The sequence below is a fragment of the Eschrichtius robustus genome, chromosome 17 (genome assembly GCF_028021215.1).
Source record: "Eschrichtius robustus isolate mEscRob2 chromosome 17, mEscRob2.pri, whole genome shotgun sequence".
Taxonomy (NCBI): domain Eukaryota; kingdom Metazoa; phylum Chordata; class Mammalia; order Artiodactyla; family Eschrichtiidae; genus Eschrichtius; species Eschrichtius robustus.
The window spans coordinates 80956183-80977555 of record NC_090840.1 but is presented as its reverse complement, the minus strand read 5'-3'; the positions used below and the strand labels follow the sequence as shown (position 1 = coordinate 80977555).

Here is a 21373-nt window from a genome sequence, read left to right as displayed (position 1 = left end):
TAGGTGCCATCACTGCTACTGTTCAACTTTCACAGCTAGAATGTAGCCATGAAGCTGCTTCTGAATGCAGGGGAAGCAGGACTAGGTAGTCTAGTTGTGTGCCCAGAAGAATAAATGGGTTTTTGTCCAAAGCTGTCAATCTCTGTTAACAATATAGACTTCTGTTCACCAAACATTCATTTGCATGTTTCTTCCTAAACAGAACTCTGTATCATCCTTCCTTAAAGGAGATGGCCCAACATACATCCCAGTTACCTCATCCAACTAACTGGGGTTTCTGGGTGAAGAGCAGTCCTCTCTGTTACGTCTAGATGTGGCTTACCGTGCTCGAGATAACTAGGAACTACAAAGGTAATAAGCACTCCTCACTATCCAGGCACCACAACACACACACACACACACACACACACACACACACACACACAAACACACAGAGTATTAAAATAAGAACAGGATAAGCCCGTTTTTAAAAAACACCCATTAAAAATATAGCATCTAGGGCTTCCCTGGTGGCGCAGTGGTTGAGAATCTGCCTGCCAATGCAGGGGACACGGGTTCGAGCCCTGGTCTGGGAGGATCCCGCATGCCGCGGAGCAACTAGGCCCGTGAGCCACAACTACTGAGCCTGCGCGTCTGGAGCCTGTGCTCCGCAACAAGAGAGGCCGCGACAGTGAGAGGCCCACGCATCGCGATGAAGAGTGGCCCCCGCTTGCCACAACTAGAGGAAGCCCTCGTACAGAAACGAAGACCCAACACAGCCAAAAATAAATAATAAATAAATAATAAATAAATTAAAAAAATATATATATATATAGCATCTATATGTAATAGACAAAAGTAAATTTCTTATATTTAATATGTTTCTCAATTTTCATCTGGATGAGTTAAATTTGTAGACTCAGAACACGAGGTCTCGTTGTCCTCCCTTCCCATATGGTAATTGTCTTCCTACTGCCAACGTGCAGGGTTTTTTGATTTAGACACAGAACCTGAGTTCTTGGCCTTCCATTCTTTGTCAACTCCTGTGTACTAGCTCTTTCCTTTCCCTGTAATTATCCTCCTCCATGTCTTCTGGCTCCTTCTTGCTATTCAGTTCTCTAAACTTAAATGTCACCTTCTCTGGGCACCCAATCCAAGGTCATCAGGCATTAACTATATAACACAACATCAAATTTACTTTCATAGAATGTATCAGCATCTAAAATGATCTTTTTTATGTATTTGCTTATTGTCTGTCTCCCTCCAGCTAAAGCCAGCTCCATGACAGCAAGGCTTTGTTTGTCTTATTCATTGCTTTTACTTCCATCACCTGGAATAGTATCTGATGTATATTTGTCACTCAGTAAATATTTGTCTAACTGATCAATTAAGTAAAGAATAAGTCATTCCTCTATTTTGAGCCTCAGCAGCTTCATTCTGGCTTCATTCACATGTAAATTCAAACTGGCCATCAACATACTGTAAAGTCTAAAAGTTTAGTTCTCAGAAGCTGTACAGAGGAGTGGTTAAGGGATGCTTTTTATTGCCACTTATCCATGGGTTTTACTGCCAGCTGTCACTTACTATGATTGGCCACAGGAAAGTTATTTCAACTTTCTTTCTTTTTTTTTTTTAATAAATTTATTTATTCATTTTTTATCTTTGGCCGCGTTGGGTCTTCGTTGCTGCATGTGGGCTTTCTCTAGTTGCGGCGAGCGGGGGCTACTCTTCGTTGTGGTGCACAGGCTTCTCATTGCGGTGGCTTCTCTTGTTGCGGAGCATGGGCTCTAGGCGTGCGGGCTTCAGTAGTTGTGGCACAGGGGCTCAGTAGTTGTGGCTCGTGGGCTCTAGAGCGCAGGCTCAGTAGTTGTGGCGCACGGGCTTAGTTGCTCCGCGGCATGTGGGATCTTCCCAGCCCACGGATCAAACCCGTGTCCCCTGCATTGGCAGGCGGATTCTTAACCACTGTGCCACCAGGGAAGTCCCTATTTCAACTTCTAATTCTAATTTTCCTTATTGTAAAATAGGAGTAATTAAAAATATTATCCACAGTAGGTTGTTACATGAAATAAATGTTATAATACCTATAAAATACAAAGTTGTTCAGTAAAGGTTAGCTTTGATACTATTCAGATTTTTAATTCCAGTATCTCTTGGTCTCTGGGATCTTTTTTACAGAAAACATGATGGGTTGAATCTGTAAACAATAGGGTAGCCCGTGAAGGCAGGGACCGGCCATTAATGTGTCATGAACTTTAGTGTCCATTAGTCTTTCCTATTGAGGTCAGGGGCTGTCCATGAAGACCCTGCATTTGTAATGACTTTGGGGATGCTTTCATCCCTGAAGGCAGCCAGATGTTCCTCTAACTTTGGGTACCATAGACGTCTTTGGATTATAAATAGTGTTCTGTCTCATTAATTATGGATTTAGTAATCACTTCCTATTGAAGTAACAGACAACTAATTGTGCTAATAAGTTTAAATTGGATGTGTGCTTATGAGCTTCAGTGTTATACTGCTGGCATGGTTTCAAGCCACAATTTAGCTACTGGGGAGAATGAGAGTGGCTGGTTTTGTTTTTGTTTGTTTTTCTACTTTTCTTCTTTTCAATTTGGTAGTGGCCGGGAGCCTGTCAGACCCAGCTCTGAACTTACTGCAAAGACTATGATCTCAGGCTAGTTACACCTCGTCTTTGAGACTCATCTTCTCTATCTTTTAAATAGAGTTAACAAGTAATACTAGCAAAATGTTTTGTGTTTACTACTTGTTAGGCACTGTCCTAAGCACTTTACATACATTTAGTCATTTAAACCACCTAACAGTTCTATTAGATATGCTAATATCATCACCCCATTTCAAAGATGAGAAAACTGAATTACAGAGAGAATTAGTAAATTGTTTGAGATTGCACAGCATACAAAGGTAGGCTATCTGGCTGCGACATCTGTGTTCTTGACCACTGTGACACAATGCCTCTAAAATGAAGCATCCACCAAAAGGAGACATGAATCCTTGAACCTCTTATTAAAACTTCTCTCTTCTACCAACTTAGGTAACTCTCTTGGAAGGTAATTACAAGGCTTTAGGTGAGAAGTCATGTATGAAAAAAAAAATTGAGCAGTACCTTGTTTACCATAGACTCTCAATATATTTTTGTTTCCTTCCCTTCTGCTTGCCCTGTAGGTGAAGTGATCGACTGGAAAACCAGCTCTGAGAAGCACTGGATTGCAGCCCAATGCCTAAGCCAGAATGTGACAATGGAACCAGACAGCTCCTCAGACACATCAGAGAGAATCACGAGGGCACTTACCTATTACATACTTACAGAAAGATCCCATCCTTTTTACAGGTCTCCTCCACCATGCTGTTTTAGGGTAGTGGACAGGGAACTTATTATCATGCCATGGAGATAAAGGGTATGCAACATCAAAGTCTAGCTGCATACACTGTGTGATCTGGAGGCCCTCATTTGAAAAGACCTTGTCAACATCTCTTGTTTCACTGGAACCAGAAGAGTCTAATACAGGGGACATGGGATCACTGTATCTGTGACACATCATGTGGGCATTTTCTGCCAAACTTACACTTGGTAGCTTTGATGTACAGCCCACTTTTCTTCTGGTGTCTGTGCATCATCAATACCCCAGAGGAAACCTTCCAGTACATGCTGTAACTCTCACTTTTGGAACTGTCTCAAATTTATAGCTGTCCCTGAGTTTTCACCTCTCCTTTTCTATCACAAAATGGTATTGTCCAAAACACCCCAAAATTTAGGGACTAAAGAGAAGGCATGAACGGAGGAATGAAGTGAGAGGATTTGGCTCTGTCATGGGGCAATTTCTTAGTAACAGATTGATAGCAAATTCCCTGGGAGTTATCAACATGAGGCCCCAGTGAGAGAGACCCTATCTTGAAGATGCTGGTTTACATGAGGAAGGCATAACCAAGTGATTTGTCTATCATATCTGTGGAAATGTATTATGATGGGACTATCAGGGTCCCAACATTCCTACGTGGAATTTATAAAAATTGAGCAATGTGATCAAAAATTGGACTCAACATTTCTTTCTCTCTCTTTTTTTTTTTTTTGGCCCTACCTCTATGTAGCTTTTTATCATGGGCAGCTGGAAGCCACGCGTATTACCTTGTTTACCTTGTCCTACTCTTTAAAACTTAAAAATCTCCTTTTCTCTATCTCCACTGACAAATTCTTACTTCAGAACTTTATCTTTCGGTCATATATTATCAAGCAATTAAAAATAATGATACACCCATATGGTCAGAATCTTTAGGAAGAACACTGCCCTGCCACACAGGACCCCATGGAGGCCAGCAGAGAAGGATCTGGATCAAAAGAGGGAGACCTCCAATGGAAGATGTGCCTCAAGGGGCATGATTCATTCTCTGGTACGTAGCTACCCCAAACCAAGAGATGATTTTCTCTCCACTGACAACCTTGGATTCTTGAATCCTTTAAAAGTCATTTATTGACAGATACCAATGAGGAGAACAAGTCTAGGAGACTAAGAGACTCTGTTTTTCTTTATGGCTCATAAAGCAATGCCAAAGGGATTTCCAAAGAGGAAACAGAAATGTCTTTAATCTGATATTCTCCAAAAGTATTTTTAAAAGAAAATTTTATGTTATATATTAAAAAAAAAACATACAACTATTGATATCTTCGCCAAATACAGAGAAAAAACTCGTGCAGCAGTCTCTGACAAACCTCTTGGGGAACACTGTTCTAATTTAATATCTTCATTTAATAGATGAGGGATCTGAGAATCAGAAAGATGGCATGACTTGCCTATGGCCCCCAATTATTTAGTAGCAGATCCAAGACCTAAACCCAGAACTTCTGAATAATAGGTCAGGGTGAATTTCTATTATACAAGGTTGCTTCTCTATGCAGCATTTAATCATCTTCACTTTTGTCTTATAAGGGATAAGAAAGCAGGTTTTGACCAAGAGATATTCACGAAGAACATGAGGGCACTGCGTTCCCAAAGGTGGATGGCCAGGCATAAGCCACCAACTGTGGGGCACAGCAGGGGGAAGAAGAGCAAACAAAGGTCTTAAGCATATATGATACACACCACATATTTGGCTAACTGTTTTATATATGCTATTTCAGATAATTTACAAATCAAGTCCATGACATGCACGTAATTAGCCCTAATTTACATGTGAGGATGCTAAGTTTCCAATATGTTAAATAATATTATCATCTCTCCCTTCAGGTAAGCTGTGAATCTGGTTCTCAACCTTGGGTCTACCTGGCGATTCTATAGATGGAAAGACTGAATCAATCTGCTTTTGAATCTTACCAAGAGTAAGGAAAGCACCTACAGAGAAGAGAGAAGCAGAAGTTCTTCAGAAGTTGATTTTTCTATCCTTTTTTGTTTCTTAGTTGTTCTTTTGTTTTTCTTTAATAAACTTCCCTCTCCAGCTCTCTTATCTGGACCCCTGCACCCTGCTGACAGATGTTTCATTCTCAGTTCTCAGAGGAGACATCAATACCTTTACTGTTGTGAAGAAGCCACATGAGGTAAGCCTGTGCATGTCACCTCAACTATGTGAAAATGTGAGTGTGATGGGGAGCCCAGCTGTCTCATGCAACTGCATTACTACTGGGAAGAAAACGCAATGTGAGCCCGTGGGTTGTTTCAGAATCTGCAAAATGCCATGGGATACAAATGTCAGCCTTATGTTTTCTTCAATATCCTGCAGCAGTGAGTACTGAGCTCTCACGCCAAGATACAGAGATGATGTTGGGAAGTGTAGTCAGTCATCTAAAAGACTTATTTCAAGAGTCACGGAGAGCATCTCCCTGCCTTTACCGATTTTATGTTGTTAGCAATGCTCTCTTTAGTTCTTGAAGATATCTTTTTGCTTAGTTCTTGAAGATATCTTTTTGCTAAGTACCTTATGATAACGTCTTGCCACTTTCCTTCATTTATACTATGCTCCAGTCACTTGGCACTACTTGGGGATGCTGACACATGCTATGCACTTCCACATCTTTGTGCCATTCCATATGCTGGCTCCCATCCTCTTTTCTGCCTAGTGAACTCTTAAAAGCAGCAGAAACTTTGTCAGAGTCACTGTTCACACTGAGTTGATCCCTTCATTGTCTGAGCTCCCACAGTACCTGTAGAGATCTCCTACCATCTGCCTAGGTTTACACTAAGTTTTGGTTTGCTGAGGACCAACTTGCCATATGGTTTTTGTCCTGGTAGAGTTATTTATAATGCCCCACTTACATACTCAAAAGTACATGGTTAGGATGATAAATTATATGATTCTCTACTCTTATCCTGCTGTGGATATTCGTCTATTTCCTTCCCTAGATTGTGAGCCCCTGGTAGGTCATGTATCACATTTTATACGTTGTAGTATCCCCTGTGGCTACCATAGTGTTTGACTCAATAAGCTTTTGTAGAGTGAATGCAAACAAATATTTCCCAAGGTCACCCAGGTCTGTCTTAATCCATATTTCCCACTGTCTGCAAGATATCACATTGGAAATGAGACTAATTCATACAGAGACACTGGCTGACATCTTTCTCTTCCTTTAATGCTCATTTGCAGTGTCACCTTCACTAAGAGGCTTCTCCAATCCTCCACTCAGAATCACCACTTCCCTCATCCACCATACTACAGCACCTTATGTGTGTAATACACCACATCATACTTTGTGATACATTTGATGATCTGTCCTCCCACCCTAGTCTGCAATTTCTTTGAAGGCAAATGATATGTTTTAATCATCAGTGCACACAATACCACAAATACTTTGACTACTAATAATTGCTAACTGTGGCTTCAGGTTTTCTATAATTTAGGTGTGGTGCCAGGCAATTCATGTGTATTATCTTATTTAGTCTTCTCTACAATGCTGTGAGTGGTAATATAATTTTAACCAATTTTACACCTAAGGAAACTGAGATTCAAAAAGTTAAAATAATTTACCCGGGCTTCCCTGGTGGCGCAGTGGTTGAGAATCTGCCTGCCAATGCAGGGGACACGGGTTCGAGCCCTGGTCTGGGAGGATCCCACATGCCGCGGAGCAACTGGGCCCGTGAGCCACAACCACTAAGCCTGCACGTCTGGAGCCTGTGCTCCGCAACAAGAGAGGCCGCGATAGTGAGAGGCCCGCACACCGCGATGAAGAGTGGCCCCCGCTCGCTGCAACCAGAGAAAGCCCTCGCACAGAAACGAAGACCCAACACAGTCATAAATAAATAAATAAATAAATTTTAAAAATAATAATAATAATTTATCCAAAGTCATAGTGCTTATGAGTGGTAGATTTGAGATTCAAACTTAGGTTTCTGTACGTCTAGATCATATTATTACATATACAGTACATATATTTTTTACCTGATGGGAATCCTTAATTTCTTCATTTATGTCAGATTTTTTTCTATATCTACATCTCTACCTATACCTATATCGTTTTTTTATAATTTTCTTTTATTAAACCAAAGAAAGGTTTTAATTTTTTATTTATTTATTTATTTTGGCTGCGTTGGGTCTCTGTTGCTGCACGCGGGCTTTCTCTAGTTGCAGCGAGTGGGGGCTACTCTTCATTGCAGTGCGCGGGCTTCTCATTGCGGTGGCTCCTCTTGTTAAGGAACACGGGCTCTAGGTGCGTGGGCTTCAGTAGTTGCAGCACACGAGCTCAGCAGTCGTGGCACGCGGGCCCTAGAGCGCGCAGGCTTCAGTCGTTGCAGTGCATGGGCTCAGGAGTTGTGGCTCGCTCTAGAGTGCAGGGTCAGTAGTTGTGGCACACAGGCTTAGTTGCTCATCGGCATGTGGGATCTTCCCGGACCAGGGATTGAACCCATGTCCCCTGCACTGGCAGGCAGATTCGTAACCACTGCGCCACCAGGGAAGTCCCCTATATCTATATCTTGCCAGATATTTTTTCTCCCAGAAATCTAAGCCCTGCTTCAGATGTCTTCTGAAAAAAAAATCAGAATATACCGTCTTCCTAGCTGACGTTTCTGAAAGAGAGGCGTCTGGACAGAATTGGCAGTTATTGAATGTTATGTGATTTCTTCACTGTTCTCTATAGAGATACCCATTATCCCTTGATCCAAACAAAAGGGGGACCGATATCAAATTCTGTCTTGCCTTCAGCCCCAGTGGAAGGAATTTAATTCTTGGCTTATTCCACAATATCCACCAACACATCTTTCAATACTTTAAGCCAGAGACATTGCTAAAGAAATTGTTCACCACGGGTGTCTGGTCCACTTGGGAAGTGAGGTTCTGTATCCACTTATGAGCTGTGTTTCACATCTTATTCTATTAATGATGCTGCCTAAGGGGAAAGAACTGTTCAATACATAGTCCCAATAGGCATCTGTTAACTTTGGACACATACCGAACACGTGACAGTTCACAGTTTTTGTGCATTATCTCCCTTGATTCTGATGAAATAGGCAGAGTGGAGATTAATGAGCCTCTTTTCCAGAAAAGAAAAATTAGACTAAGAAAGTTAAGTGAAACAATCATAAACTAATAAGAGCAGAGATGGGTCTCTAACTTTTGTCTTCTAACTCCAATTCCAGTTTTCTTTCTACTTCTTTTATTCTGTCTTGCTCAGTTATAGAACTCTGAATTATCTGAAAGTTAGGCTATTTTACAACCAGATCATGGGGTATCTTGAAAAACTTAAATTCATGAGCCATTTATTTAAAAAGTATCAGTTATGGTTGCACACTAAAATATCTCCAGAGATCAGCCCATATTTGGAATACTGAAAAGTAGAGTTCAACAACCACTGTTGTGAGAGCCATCAGTATCTGCACAGGGCAAGCCAGCGAAAAGGCATTCATGCAAAGTAAGACTGATACGCCAGCTTGTAAACTGTTTTCAAATTCAGGGTAGTCTCATACTCAAACCAGAATTCCTCAAACTTTTAAAATAAGTTTTCTACAAAAATAATGTTCCAGAGTCAAATACATTTGTAAAATCTGGAATCTATATTGTGTTCATGAAAATTCAAAGTATAGTTAAAATATTAAAACCTCTGAGAAGTCTTTCACTTAAAAACTAAATTTTAAAATATTTTTGCTAGAGTTTTGTATTGAACAATTTAAAATGAGACTTTTCAATCCATTTTTATACATATTACTATCTTTGGTATACACTTTAAGATAACTTGCTTAAGATAGTACATCAGTTACTGAAGGACACTTAAGGTTTAAGAGTTTATATTTCTCTTCATATTATTTTAGTTTCCCTTCAATTCCACTGACAGAATCTGGAGTAGTAAATCTAGGACCTGTAAGCACAACGTTACAGAGAGAACAGCGACAGATTTCTTTCTGGTATACAAGCCATTAGGGTAAATGAAAGGTTTTCTTTGAACCCTTGACAGGCACTTTTCAATTGATTCTATTATTTGTTTTTCACAGCACACTAAAACCAAGGTAAATCCACACAGTATCTCCTGGTGATACTCTTCTTTGTGGTAGAGATACCTAGACCACAAGTCCAGATATCTGAAGCATCACTTTAGGTTTTACACTCTAGTGTGTGTGATGGTTTTAAGCTGTGTCCACGGTTCTTTAACAATCCTACCTGCAAAAGGTGAAGCCTACTTCCCTCCCCTGGAGTTGTTCCGACAGGCATATTTAATTCTGACACACACAGAACACTTAGCAGTACACAGCTGAGTATCTGTATGTTGTCTTTACTGATCCTGATGAAATTGAGACTTAGAGACTCTCTTCTAATGAACAGAATGTGGTTGACCCTGGTGGTGAAGCTGTCAGCAGTGAGAAGAGATGTAGTATGGAGTTTATGGCAAACCTCAGGGGACAAATCCCAGTGCAGGTCCCTGGGACTCTGAAGGAAGCCCATTCCATCAACAACAAGAACATGTTACGCCCTTTTAGAAACAGTGCTTGGTGTGTTACTGGACTCTGGTAAGGATGGAACACTTGATCCTGGGACACTACAAGACAGGGCAGGTCTTTTCTCCTTGTGGCTTAAATTAAAGTTGGTCAGACTGCTAGAGCCTCTTTCTTTGCGAATCTCCAAATATCAGCATCTTAGGGTATTTTCACTGGATCATTTCAACTTTTCAAGAAAAGTATCTCCAATGTCATTCTTGAGGATGCAGGTGAAACTGCTAAGCTGTGTGCTGGCTGTGAAGAGTAGGTCTGGGAAACTGGGGGTTTAAGCAATCTGTATAGAGAATCACAACTGATAACCGCTACTCCCCACTCCACTTTTCAACCACATGCTTCAAAACCACCTCATATTCCAGGGTATTTGGTTTTCCTCTGGAGTGCTCTCAGGGGAGCTGCTTCGTATTTTAAGAGAATACCCCTATGAAGGCTCTATGTTATAACTTCCTCTCTAACTTTACCTTTTTGAAATTTGCTGCAATTACTTGTGTGTTACTATCTCCTCCCATATTACCTTGGGCCTTATGAGATACTACTTTTTTAAAATTGAGTTTTACTACAATTTTATAGGGGTCCTAAAAGGGGAAGCAAATGCCTGTTGTTAATGAGGCACCTTAAATTCTAAGTCTAAAAATGTTTTGTTTATGTTGAATTGCCTAGTATGAGGCAGTGATACCCTTTACATCAATCTTTAAGATCCACAAGTTAAAAAGAAACATGAAAAAAATGAGATGACATAGATCAATTTTCTGAACTTCCATCTCTCTAACAAGCCAGATATATGGTTCTTGATACTTTTTGATGTCAGTCTTTACTGAATATCCAGTTTGTGCCACTTTATTAAGTGCCTTAAGATGCTGTGTCTGATCCTTGTGACAACACATGGGGATTGTCTCAGTTATGCAAGATGAACAAGTTCGAGCAACTTGTCTTTATACTTCTGATAACATCTGGCTATCTGGTACTTTACCTCAGTTTAAAGGTGCTTTCCCTCTTTAAAATAATATTTTTTGTTAGATAGGATGAGTAATGATTAGTGAATTCAATAAATATGTATTCCAGGCTGTGCATTTTGTTGTTTGCTGGTGATAAGGAAATTAATAACAAACAGCCATGGCCCTAAAAAATTTACATTTTAGTGGTAGTAAAGATATGTAAACAAGTAATTACAATATCACCACAATTACAAAAATTATAATTACATTAGTTGCAATATTTATTCTAAATAGATATCTATAACATGAATTGGGATCAGGCATCTAACCCTTTCTAGGGATGCCTCCTCCACTTTAGGCTCAGAGTTGAAAGTAAGTTAATAACGTAAATGTCCCACATGTAACTGCAATAAGGCAACTAAGGAAACATGAAATGATAAAAAGCCCAGCCACTGGAGGCAGGCAGATATGGATATGAGTCCTATAATTCCACTTAGCAAAGTCTAAGCTTCGAATACTTGTATCACTTAGATTCTCTAGGCTTTATTTTACTCATCAGTACAATGGGGGCATTAATATCTATCTTGCAATGTTGTAATAAGTATCAGATATAGCACCATAACTGAATTGGCTACCTCTAGACTTCGTCCAGACTGTGATTGCTAGGGAATTAGGGGGTAGAAGTTTATTTCCCAACAATATGCTACCCAATGAGAAATTTTACCACAGGGGAAGGAAAACTGCATTCAGACAATCTAAAGAGGGACATATATACTAGAAATATTATTATAATTAGGATATTTGCATTTTTCATAAGTGGAGGCTCACATGCTCCAGACCTCTCTGAGAAATTGCAAGAGTGGGATTCTAACACAGATATGTCTGACTCTAGAGTCAGGGTTCTTTTTTTTTTTTTTTTTTAATGTTTTATTTTTTACAAATTTTTAAAAATTTATTTTATTGAAGAATAGTTGATTTATAATGTGTTAATTTCTGCTGTACAGCAAAGTGATTCAGTTATACATATGTACACACTCTTTTTCATATTCTTTTCCATTGTGGTTTATCACAGGATATTGATTATAGTTCCTTGTGCTACACAGTAGGACCTTGTTGTTTATCCATTCTATTTTTTTTTTTTTTTTTTTTTTTTTTGGCCACGCTGCGTGGAACGTGGGATCTTAGTTCCACAACCAGGGACCAAACCCATGCCCCTGCAGTAGAAGCACGGAGTCTTAACCACTGGACCACCAGGGAAGTCCCTATCCATTCTATATGTAATAGTTTGCATCTGCTCATCTCAAACTCTCAGTCCATCCCTCCTCCACTCCCCCTCCCCTTTGGCAACCACAAGCCTGTTCTCTATGTCTGTGAGTCTGTTTCTGTTTCATAGACAAGTTCATTTGTGTCATATTTTAGATTCCACATTCAAGTGATATCATATGGTATTTGTCTTTCTCTTTCTGACTTTCTTCACTTAGTATGATAACCTCTAGGTTCATCCATGTAGAGTCAGGATATTAAACCACTTTACTGTTCTCCTTCTCCAAGTAATCTCTTCCCAGACAGGCAATAGGTAATGAAAACTTTGTTCAACGGGAAATGCTGTCTAAATGCAACAGATTCTTGCTCCCAACTACATTTCTTAGATGCAATCTTTATAGCCATTTAAAACAGTATATCATAGCCATCAGAGGTATAGACACTAACATTGCTGCCTGGGTTTAAATCTTAGCTCTGTCCCTTACTAGCTGTGTGATTTTGGACAAGTTATTCAATTATATGTGTTTCAATTTTCACATCTATAACACAGGACATAATAATAGAGCCTACTTCATATGATTTCTGGGAAGATTAAATGAGCTAATATACGTCAAGTGCTCAATGCAACCAACACATGTGTGAGATGTTATTACTATCAGGGTTAGGGTCTGAAGCACTGGGGTTTGAGTGTTGCCAATCACAGGCAGAAACAGTACACTGAGAAGCAATGTATGGAGAGAAGATAGCCCTTCTGACCAGCAGGGGAGGATAACCAGAGAATACATGCAAAGGGTGGTCCTGATAAATGCAGGTGTGAAATGAATTCATGCCCACAGTCTCACTCCAGGATGAGAAACTTCCCACTGGTTCTAATAGTTCGTAAGAGCCATCACTTTCTCTAAAGCAAAATTAAACAAACAAGAAAGATAATTGCTCCTCACTGGAAGAATTTCTCAAAGGTCAGTAGATCATTTTCTTTTGTGATTCCAGTGACTAAAGACACATGCACACACATAATTTGGTTTCAGTCCCCAGCAGTGGCAGAAATGAGGCTATTTTATGATAAAAATATGAAATGGCTTAATTTGAAGAGGAATTGTGCAATTTTATTCTCCTTTCAGCTTGGACATCTGTTGTGTGCAAGCACATAAGTATATTAAGGAAGCAAAAACATGAGAGTTCCTTAAGCTTCAGATAGCCCATGATATCCCTTCGACAAATAATGACAATTATGCCTAGAGAAATGGCAAGGTGTAATGAAACAATTCTGAAGACCTAAACTGTGGTGTATATTCAGCCACTAGCCAGAGCTGAGAGCTTGCACAAGCCCATTTACCTCTCTGGTCATCAGCAGCTTCTTCTAGTAAGTAAGAGAGTTGATGTAAATGGCCTCACGTTCCTTTCAGGCGAACATTTACCTGCAAGGTACTTCTTGTTTCGTTGTTGTTGATGTTTGTTTCTTTGTTTGTTTTTAAAAGCAGGGGCTTGTAATAGTCTTCTCAGGTCTTTTTTCTTCAGGGAATTGCACCAATTCTTCCCCACCCCCTCTAAGACTTTCAATTGACTGGCTCCTCAACCCCATCATAGGGGTGGACACATAGTCTAAATTAGTCAGAATATGAATTTTTTCTGGCCGCATAGCCTTAGCCGGGCCAATCACAAGCATTCCTAGAAATTTTGATGACACCATGAAAATAAACCACTCTTTTTCTGCTCCTCTGAATTTCTATCGTAAGAAGGATATTATTCCTAGAAACTCCTGTAGCCTCATTGGCCACTGATTTGGAAAGATCTTGCCTAAAAATGAAGATAAAATCTCCGAATTCCATCCTTTGAACACGTGGATTAAGCCATACCCGAAGCTATTTATGACTTCTGTTTCATTTGCACAAGCTAATATTTTTGCCCATTTCATGTTCCATTTGCTCAACTTGACTCTCTGATACTTGCCACCAAAAGCTCTCCGGCTAATATACCGTAGTTGAATAACAGAAAAAACGTACCTTTGAGAGTTGAAATTTAGCCTCTGACAACACCATTAATGCACAGATGATCTGTAATATCTTGGACAAAGCATTCAACTATAGTGAGATTTGGCTTCTATGTTTCCCTAAAATGATTCCCTAAATGGTGACTCTACATTTTATTAGATTTCCATTACTTGGGTTTATACCTTATCTCCTTTATGAAACTGTAATCTTTTTAAGGATTTTTTTTTCCAACTTTTGATCTCTATAATGCCTATTGTCTAGCAGACCAGTGTATGTAGAATGAAACAAAACACTGAAAACCAACCTACGTTATATTTTTAGGAATTTCTTCACAGGCTCTATTATATGGTAAGATGGCAACTGCCTGAATTAAAATCATTTTACCATCTTCCCCTTTGTTTCCTGAGTATTTCATGGCCGGAGACCATGCTGACAGCTGTTCTCCACTGCAGTGCAAAACATTCCTGCAACAACGATGTGTTATTTGACCAAAATTTGTCAGCGCAGAAAACATCACATAATAATTCTCAACATTCCTTCCATCTAAGATTTCAAACCAATCAGTCAATTAATTAAAAAATTTCAACCTCTTAGCCCTCCTACCTGATGAACATCCTGGAGAAGACAGAGCCTTCCAGAGTTTCTCAGTGTGACCCAGGTAAGCGGCCTGGAGCGGTGGAGAAGAATCAAGTGCCTCACACTCTCCCAGCTGCTCAAACCTGAAAGAACATGGTTGAACTCATCTGTAGACATAGGTTGCCATTTAGTATGACTTCCCCTAAACCTCCACTGAATCAGAGCCATACATGTCACTCAGTGACATGTTCTTGACTATAAGAACCATCAAAGAAGCCAGTCACCAATTTGATGAAGCTGTTTACAGCAGCAAGTGGCCAGGGAAGAGAGAGTAGAACTTCCACATGTGGTGTACCAGGTCCCAATTCTGAAAACAGTGGAATTGCCTCTTATGTACTTAACTGTATTTAGCCCTTGAAACCATGCAGGGCAGTATATGCCTGAGAGCAGGGAAAACACTCAGAACAAGCAGAGATCAGAGGGGGCTGGAATTGCAGAGAGGAACAGCCAGGATATGGAATGTCTGAATCTTGTACTGGCTTTTGTTACAGAACTAGCCACCCAAGCTGTTGCTGCTAAAAATTCTTAAGTAAATCAATAACAAAGTGGTTAAATCAGATTGCTGTTGGATTCCTGCTGATGGTTCTCAAATTCTACTCCTTGGAAAGGCAAGATTCATGATGGGCTCTCGAGGAAAGAGACAAGATGAGATATGTTTGAAGGGAGAGAGTAGTCACTCTAGCAGGAGTCAAAGAGAATATAGCAGATTTCAGGCTTCCTTTCCCCATTTCTACAAAAGAATCTAAATATTTTACACACTGAGGTTTCCTGTCAGATTTTGTTTGGATAAAATAAGAAAGGGATGGAGCAGATAAATGAAAGTCACTCTTCTAGGTCAGGTCAGGGACCCATGGGCAGCATACCTTCTGATCGTATGACACTGAACAGGCAAAAGGAAAGGTGTCAAAAACACCTATTAAGGGAGATTTTTCACATCCAAGAACACAGGAGGATGCGTGTGCTGTTGAGGGGAGGTCCTATAAACGACGTGAAAGACTGTGATCACTGAGAAATTGGGTGTGGGGGACTGCAGACTGCAGCCCTCAAGGGCGATGGGCTGGGCGACGTGTTCCTTCTACAGGCAGATGGAGGAGCTATCTGCGCATCGCCCTTGGGTGAGCATAGCGCCCAAACCATTTTTCTAAAAAGTTTCTCTACGGCTGCTTCTGAGACTCGAAGTATTATCGATCCATGTCTCTTTGGCTCATTTGACCACGTGAAGCCAAAATGTATGTGGAAAGTTGCTGAGGCAGTCATTGGACAGACTTCCATCTGGTCTTATTTCTGGGCAAGTTCCTGGCTCATCACCCTTTTCTGAAACAAACTAAAGTCAAAGAATTTTGTTTGTTTTTGTTTTGTTTATTTTTTATTGTTTCCCTCCTCTTTTTGCTTCCCTTTTTTTTTTTTACCCTACATTGTCCACTGATTAAGAAACGTATCTTTACCATAGAGCATCGGCATAAGGCACAGTCCCTCTCCTTAAGAAGCTTGGAGTGTGGTGAAAAAGACAAGCATACGGGACACTAACTGCAAAGAATTAAGGTGTAATGGTTAAGAGCCCAGGCTTCAGGATCAGAGTAACCGGGCTGATCTTGTTCCTGCAGATTAATGTCTTGATGACCTTAGAACATTTACTGATATCTCTAGATCTCAGTCCCCTGATATGAGCGATGGAGAAAACAAACATACCTACCTAACAGGGCTGGTGTGAGGACTAGATGAGGTAAAATACACGGGTGTTGAACAGAATGATGGCTCCCCCAAAAGATGTCCACATCTTAATCTCTGGAACCAGTGCATATGTTACTTTACGTAGCAAAAGGAACTTCGCAAATGTGATTCAGTTAAGAATTTTAAGACAGGAAGGTATCCTGCATAATTTGAGTGTGCCAAGTGCCAAATGTGGTCACAAGGGTCATTAGGAGGGAGGAAGTAATTTCAGAGTCAGAGAAGGATGTGTGATGATGAAAGCAGAAATCAAAAAGAGAACCAGGAAGATGCTACTCTCATAGCCTTGAAGATGGACAATGGGGCCATGAGAAACAGAACACAGGCAGCTTTTCAAGATGGAAAAGGGAATGCATTCTCTCCTGGAGTGTCCAGAAGGAATGCAACCCTCCTGATACCAGTAAGACACATTTTTGATTTCTAACCTCCAGAGCATAAGATAATAAATCTGTATTGTTTTAAGCCCTAATTTTGTGGTAATTTGTTGATAGCAGCAATAGAAAACTGATACAATATGAATAGCATTTAGAAAAGAGCTTAGAACATAGAAGGTATGCAGTAAGTATAAACCATGGTAAATAATAAAAGAGAGGAAAGTGTGGGAAGAAGATACACATCTTGGAGGATTCAGATGAATCAGAATTTAGCAGACAGAACATACCACTACTGTGGAAAGCACATGGATTGTGATCCACCAGTTTATGACCAGCATGTCCTTTGGCAAATTACTTAACCATATGGAGCCTCAGGGCCCTCATCTCTAAATAAAGGTAATGATGCAGGTCTTGATGGGCTGTGTGAATGTGCACTTCTGTAATTACATAATCATTGAGCTCTTTCTCTTGACTCCCAGCTACTCAGGAGCAGGGTCTATTTTTTTTGCCTCAGACCTAACATTGTTAGGACTTAATAGAGTTTTGCTCAATAAATATAAGTGTGTGCAAAGTAGTATGAAAGCAAAGAGAAGGGAAGGACTCACTGCTTGCAAGAAGATGGGGCTTTGGGAATGGTTCAGAGAGATGGCTTTTGAGCTGGTTCAAAATAAGACAGATGCACAGATTTCTACCTCAATTTATTCTCCATTATGAGATACATTTAATGTAAATAGCTATCGTTTACTGAGCATCTACTATGTTCCCTTTATTAATGCAGTATTTCTGATCTTCCAAGTCCTTACAATTTATTATGCTCCTTTTACACAAAAGGGAAGTGATGCTCAAAGAGGAAAAATAACACGTGCAAAGTCACATAACTCACAATGAGTAGAGTCAGAATTCTAAGTCACTCTGTCTTATTCCAAAGGATCCTGCCCAGATCCCTGACATGAGCTCTTAGGGAGAGGCAAGACAGACAGGCAAGTGCTGGTGCTGACTTGTGATAGATCTGCATTCATTTTCATCCTCCCCTGCCAGGCTCCCGGTCATGCTGTCCCTGCTTCTGAGGAGAAGCTTGCAGCATCTCCAGGTCCCAGCTGCTACTCTGTCTGACCATAGTACTGAGAAGGATATCTCTGATCCCAAAGATGGCCTACCTGATTCCTCATCTTTCCTGAGGGCTCAGAACGTTCCACAAACACGAGGAAACAAGTCTCTGGTGGGGTCCCATTCAATAAACGTCTAAGACCTTTCTTGGTTTGCAACCAGGATAGTATTTTGGAAAAAGGTGTGTCTGAGTGAAACTGCCCTGTTTCTTGCAATTCAAGAGAAACCTAACCACGGGGTTGTCTTTGCTGTCAATCATGCATGCTGTGCCCCACGCAAGAAGGACATGACTTTTAAGATTCTGCAAGAAATAATCCTGGATGTGACACTTGTTTAAAGCAACACATTATTTCTAGGACAAAAAGCTTACACTGTTGATTCATCACTTAGTATTTTTTGTCAAAGTCCTCTGCATCTTCTGTAAGTCCATTCTTTTCAAAAAGGGGAAAAAAAAATAACAGGGTAAAGTGGCTCACCCAGAGAACTGAAGCCAGGGTCAAAAACAATATTACAGTAACCAGACATTCAGCGATTTCATTCTGAGTAAAATGGTGGCCTTGAGCCAGCAAAGGGATCCAGAAAGTTATGACAAATCCCAAACATATTTACAACATTTTGTCTTTATATGCTTTCTTTAAAATAAAAGGGTCCATAACTCATATCATATTCTCAACTGGACCCATGACTTCAAAGTGGCAAAACCTACTTCTCCAGCTGATAACTCAAGTCATTTCCAATCACAGTATTATTTTTCTATGGCATCATTTTGCAGACAGTCTGTGGCAGGTACAGGAGGGATGAATAGTCAGAACACAGAGTATTTTTATGGTACTGAAACCACTCTTTATACTACCATACTAATTGATACATGCCATTATTCATTTGTCCAAACACATAGAAAGTACAATGCCAAGAGTGAACCCTAATATTAAACTATGGACTTGGGGTGATTGTGACGTGTTAGTGTTCATCAGTTATAACAAAATGTGCCACTCTGTTGGGGGATATAGATAATAGGAGAGACTACACATGTGTGGGTGCAGGAGTTGTATGGAAAATCTGTGTACCTTCCCCTCAATTATGTTGTGAACCTAAAATTTATTTAGAAAATTTTTAAAAAATTTTTAAATTAAAAAAATTTCTTAATAAAAATATATGTTTATTAAGCACAGTGTGGTAGGCAACAGTCAGAACAACAGAGCAAGCAAGGTAGTCAAGGTTCTTGCCTGCAGGTACTTAAGATCTGAAGGGAGACAGATAATTAAATACAACAGAAATGAAGCTGGATGATGGTCTGATAGGGGTGTTCACAGGAGCCCTAGGAACACTGTGGCCAGCCAAGCACCTGACTGGGTAGGGTAGATCAGGAATGTTCTTCATGGTAATTTTAAGACTGGCTAATTGCACCTAGCTGTGCAGGCTGAGAACTACACCATAAGAGGTACCATTCCCATAGTTGTGATGGGAATGATCTTCCTTGGAGGTGATACAGTGGAGTGGCCTTGTCCTGTGTATAAATAAATGAGTAACTACTATATATCTGCACCTTTCTAGTTTTGGAGGACAAAAGAGAATAAGTGAGCATCCCTCCTATCCTGAAGCTTAAGTTTTAATAAGAAACACAATCCTGAATGAAAAATACAATCACAATAAATGTTACAGTTTGTGACTAAGATGATCATAAAATTTATTATTAAAATGGAGACACTTGTAAGAGAACAGGAGATGCTTTGTTATGTCAGAAAACTAGGAGTAAACAGGACTGTCCCTGGGAAACCTAAATGGATGGTCCCCCCTGCTTTGATGGGCAGTGAAGACATCAAGAAGTGGATGTCAACAAGAGGATCACGAGTTACTCTCTCAGAATGAGTTATAGCTAAGGAAGTAGCAGCTTAGAACAAATGTGGGCCAGATAAGCCTCCACCCCGCAATTGCCAACTTTCCACCTTTGATAAAAGAGTAAGTCAATAGGAGGCAAGAGGATGAATGGTCCTGCTAAAGGCACTGAGTACATGCCAGCCTTGCTGAGGTATGAAAGAATGTGGGCACTAGGAGGAGATGTACAAAGAGGCCAGATCTTCTGGTCCAATTATGTAGACTGGATTTTTTTCCTGAGACAACTGGAAGTCATTTAAGTATGCTAATCAAAGATGTGACATGACCCATATTGTCCTTAAAAATATCTCTGGCTGTGGTAGGGAAATGAATTAGAGGAGGCCAGGCAGGAAGAAGGGAGGACAATTTGAGGGCACTGTGATAGTACAATGTGGTGGCCACGGAGGGGCAGGGGGATGGACAGAGTAGACAGAGCTGCAGGCTATTCAGGAGGTAGAATTCACTAAGATTTATTGATTGAATGTACGGAACTGAGGGGGGAAAGGGAAGTTTGAAATGCTATTTATTAAGAATGTTAAGTTGAGAGAAGGAGGGACATTTATGAGTTCACTTTGCTGAGTTTTAAGTGTCCTAGGAATGTCCAAGTAGAGACATTAATAAACATGGTGGACATGAGGCTAGGATTTTGACTAGAGACAGAGCTTTGAGATCAATTATAATTCTACTGTAGATTGACATACACGAAAGAAAAAGTTCTCTTAATTTAATGAGAAGAGAGAGACATAAATAGAATTTAGAATTACCAACATCAGAGGCAAAAGAGCAGAACCTTGGAAGGTTCTGAGAAACAGTGTCCTGAGAGGCAGGAGGACATCCAGAAGAAAATGGAGTAATCCTTCCCCCCAGACAGACAAACAGACATGGAAAGAGAGAGGTTCAAAAAAGAACTAGTAGGTAACAACAGTCACTTATTAGTATCACAAATTAGATGATGATCAAATATTTAAACTATACTTAATTAAAAGTAAGACATCGGTAACCCAGAAGAGAATAATTTTATTTGCTCTTATTTCTCCCCTTTCTCCACATGCACACATTTACTAGAAGACAATTCCTTACGGACAGAAATTCTGTATTACCGATCTCTGGGTATTCAGTACAGGGAACAATGTCCAGCTCATGGGTGATGCTCAATAGGCGTTTGTTATTAGATTCATGGAAAACAAATAAGAAGAACAGAACTGTGGAGAATGCTTTTCTAGAAATCTTGACCTCCAATGCAGAGGCAGCCTGAAGGCGTGGTTGTCTCAATTAATTTTAAAACAAAATTAATTCTGAAAAAGTACAGGAATGAACTGAAAATAGTATGCTCTAAGTAAAGAAGTTTCCACCCAGCCTAGATTTGACAAATTGGGAGTGAAATTGAACAAGATAAAGCATTTTTAACCCTCAGCCAAAATATGCCAAAATCCATCTCTGAAGCCGGTCTTAATCACAGTCAAATTTCTCCTCAAAATGCATTAAGGTTATGGAAGCCTCTGAGCTTCATTCAATTGAGCAAGAACTCTTTCTCTTTTGAGTTTTTTCTCAATTATCAT

The 21373-nt window shown here is 40.0% G+C and overlaps 1 long non-coding RNA gene across 1 annotated transcript in view; it reads right to left on the bottom strand.

Annotated features, from left to right (window-relative positions):
- Nucleotides 1-21373, bottom strand: part of LOC137751552 (uncharacterized) — a 136935-nt gene that overhangs the window by 91883 nt on the left and 23679 nt on the right. The window contains exon 2 of the long non-coding RNA XR_011070840.1: nt 14698-14813. This is a non-coding gene — a long non-coding RNA (uncharacterized lncRNA). The remainder of the gene's footprint in view (nt 1-14697; nt 14814-21373) is intronic.